This window comes from Lolium rigidum, chromosome 5 (assembly GCF_022539505.1).
Source record: "Lolium rigidum isolate FL_2022 chromosome 5, APGP_CSIRO_Lrig_0.1, whole genome shotgun sequence".
Taxonomy (NCBI): Eukaryota; Viridiplantae; Streptophyta; class Magnoliopsida; order Poales; family Poaceae; genus Lolium; species Lolium rigidum.
Genome location: NC_061512.1, coordinates 213,789,078 through 213,792,240, shown reverse-complemented (window position 1 = coordinate 213,792,240; position 3,163 = coordinate 213,789,078). Strand labels below are relative to the sequence as shown.

At 54.6% G+C, this 3,163-nt stretch overlaps 1 pseudogene; it reads right to left on the bottom strand.

Annotated features, from left to right (window-relative positions):
* Positions 1 to 275: 275 nt before the first annotated feature.
* On the bottom strand, positions 276 to 1,993 carry LOC124658254 (annotated as a pseudogene).
* Between the last annotated feature and the right edge of the window lie 1,170 nt (positions 1,994 to 3,163).

The window sequence follows — 3,163 nt, the reverse complement described above, 5'->3', positions numbered from 1 at the left end:
TCATCTAAAATAATAGGAGATTACGATTATGTCTTCAGCAACAACTGAAAACGACGTTCTCATGCACGACCAGCAGATCAGCAATGTCCACCCGTTCTCATCCAGATTGCAGAGCACAGAACAGAGTACTAGGAGTAGCGGCTAACAGTTAACCCAACCAATTTCACTGCATTACAGGATAAAATCGCCTACCGCGCACAGCTAAAGCCTACATCAGATAGAGAAGCCTAACTGAAGAAAAGACAGCCTACTTGCATTGCAAACGGAATTTGCAATCTCCAGCGAAAAGGGTGCATGATCGTGTCACCAAACAGGAAAATTTTGAACCCTTCGCTTTCCCTCTCCCTGTCCACCTCACCAGGGTGCTTGGCACGGCATGCTCAAGTCTGTCACAGCTGTTTCTTGGCGTCCGTCTCCTCGTCCTGTCCGACCTTGCAGCTGTCATTGCCGGCGGCCGGCTCCTTGCCTTCCTTGGGGCTGCCCACCGCCCTCTTCTCCTCCTCTTCCACCTCACCGTCCTTCCTCGCCGCCGCCGTGCCAATAAGCCGCTTCTCGGCGCGCGCCTTGATGACATCGAGCAGCTCCTCCATCGCCTGTTTCTCCCCGTTCCTCCGGTTCTTGATCAGCACCTCGCTCACGTCCGCCGGCGTGATCTCCGCCGCGTCGATCCATTCCTCCAGCCCGCTCATCACCTCGGCGCAGTCGGCATCGCCCTGGAAGCAGAGGTAGTTCTTGAGGAGGATCTTGAGCGCCGGGAAGGAGCAGTAGCTCATGAAGACGTGCATGTCCATCCGGCCGGACCGGAGCAGCGCCGGGTCCAGCTTCTCGATGTGGTTGGTGGTGAACACGAAGATGCGCTCCGACCCGCAGCACGACCACAGCCCGTCGGTGAAGTTGAGCAGGCCGGAGAGCGTGATCGACCGGCCCGCCGCCGCGCCGGCCGCGTCCTGGTCGACCGACCCGTCGATGCTCGGCCGCGGCTTCGGGGCCGGCGGCGGCAGGGCCGCGCGGTTGGTGAGGTCCACGGAGCAGTCGATGTCCTCGATCACGATGATGGACTTGGACGTGGTCTTCATGAGCAGCTTCCGCAGCTCGGCGTTGCTGCTCACCTCCGTGAGCTCCAGGTCGTACACGTCGTAGCCGAGGAAGTTGGCCATGGCGGCGATCATGCTGGACTTGCCCGTCCCCGGCGGGCCGTACAGCAGGTACCCGCGCTTCCAGGCGCGGCCCGTGCGCTCGTAGAACGCGCTGCCGTCGGCGAAGTCGCGGAGGTCGGCCTTGATGGACTCCTTGCGGTGGGGGTCCATGGCCAGCGTGTCGAACGTGCTTGGGTGCTTGAAGGGCACGGGGTCCCACGGCAGGCCGCGCCCGTCCATGGCCCCGCCCCGCGCGTTGGTGTACAGGAGCCGGTCCTGGCTCCGGCGGCGGATCTCCTGCGCCGTGGCCAGGATGTGGTCGAGGTACGCCGGGAGGAGCTTCCCCCTGTCGCCGCGGCGGATCCGGAGCGTGAACCGGCGCTTCTCCTCGGGGAGCGGGCGCCACGATAACCCGCCAGACTGCCGCGGCGTCACCACGTGCTCCCACGTGACGGCGGCCCCGAGGAAGGCGTCCACCACGCGGTCGCTGGCGGCCATGCCGAAGGTGAAGGACGTGGCGTTGTGGGGCCGCGTGAGGCTGAGCCGGGCGCCCGACGACGGCGCCGCCGTGCTGCTGAGGTAGAGCTGCACGGCGTCGTAGATCTCGTTGTTGCTCATGCCGTCCGTCTCCGTCACGTCGAAGTAGCAGTAGGGGAGAAGGACCGCGTCATCCGCCCCAGCAGCCGCGCCACCGCCGCCCGCAGCTCCGGCGGGAACACCGCGTGGAGAAATCCCTGCATGAACGCCACAGCGCCCATGAGCGACGCGAGCGCCGTCCAGTACTCCCTCATCGTTGCTCCGCCGCTGGGCAACTCGGAATGCGCACCGCCGGGCTGGTTTGGGAGAAGAGTGTGACGGCTTTGGAGGTTTCAGGGTTTTCTACGAAAGGTCAGAGAAGCGATGGTTATATAGCCGGAGAAGCCGAGGTGGGATGGAGAAGAAAGATTTGGGCGGAAAATAAAGATGAAGCCGAGCTGCCACAGAGTAGGCCAAACCGCAGAGCAAGGTCGCCATCAATAGATTAGCACAGAGGAAGCATTAAAATGCCTTGCGAATGTAGGCAGGCAATACAGCAGCGATGACATACCAAGAGAGATCTTCGCTTGGACCTGCAAGGAGATATGCTGTATACACCTGTACAGTACTAAAAGTGGAATCTCACTAAAATATTTTACTATCTTTTTTAGTTCAAACTAGCAAGCTGGCCCTTGCAAATGCGAGGGCAACAGCATCTTTAATTGTCAAAATGGTTAAAGTGTTTAGGCCGCTTCATTGAAAAATACGCAAATGTTTAGAAACAGTTACACAAAAAATATTTCCGACCTGTAGTCTTAATATGACCCACTTGAGTGCCATAGTTTTTGATAAAACACTATTGCACCGAGTTGAGCGCCATAGTTTTATTATGCGTACGTGTTCACCCACATAATATTTGCCAATCATGTGGCACAAACATCTGTTTTGAGCTGGTCATCAATACTCTTCAGGAGGGTTGCCATACCACCGTAATACTCCCTCCATTCCAAGAAATAAGGTGTATAGTTTTTTGAGAAAAGTCTCCAAAATATAAGGTATATATTACGTTGGACAACCTGTGTGTATATTTTTTTACGGATTTTTTTGTGTTTCCTTATTTTTGAAAACTCCTCTTTCTTATCATATCAATTACCCAGGATCAATCTAGCGAAAACCTTGTATAGTTTTCTCTTCACGTGTGTTTTCTTAATTTCGGTGCCAAAAACTATACACCTTATATCTAGAAACAGAGAGAGTATTTCGGAGTGTTTACTTGATTCAACTAAAGCAGTACTTTATGTGTAAATGACTGAGCTACAAAGAAAAATATGCTGACTTTTAATCTACAAATCAAACAAACTTGGCCTTAATATTTCCTAAGAACACTAATTGTACAAACTCCTTTTGATATTTTCAATAAAGAAAGGGTGGAGATTTGTATCGCAGATACCAAAGGTGAAACACCATCGACGGGCACCACTCGTAACAACGGTGTTTAGGTACTGATATTA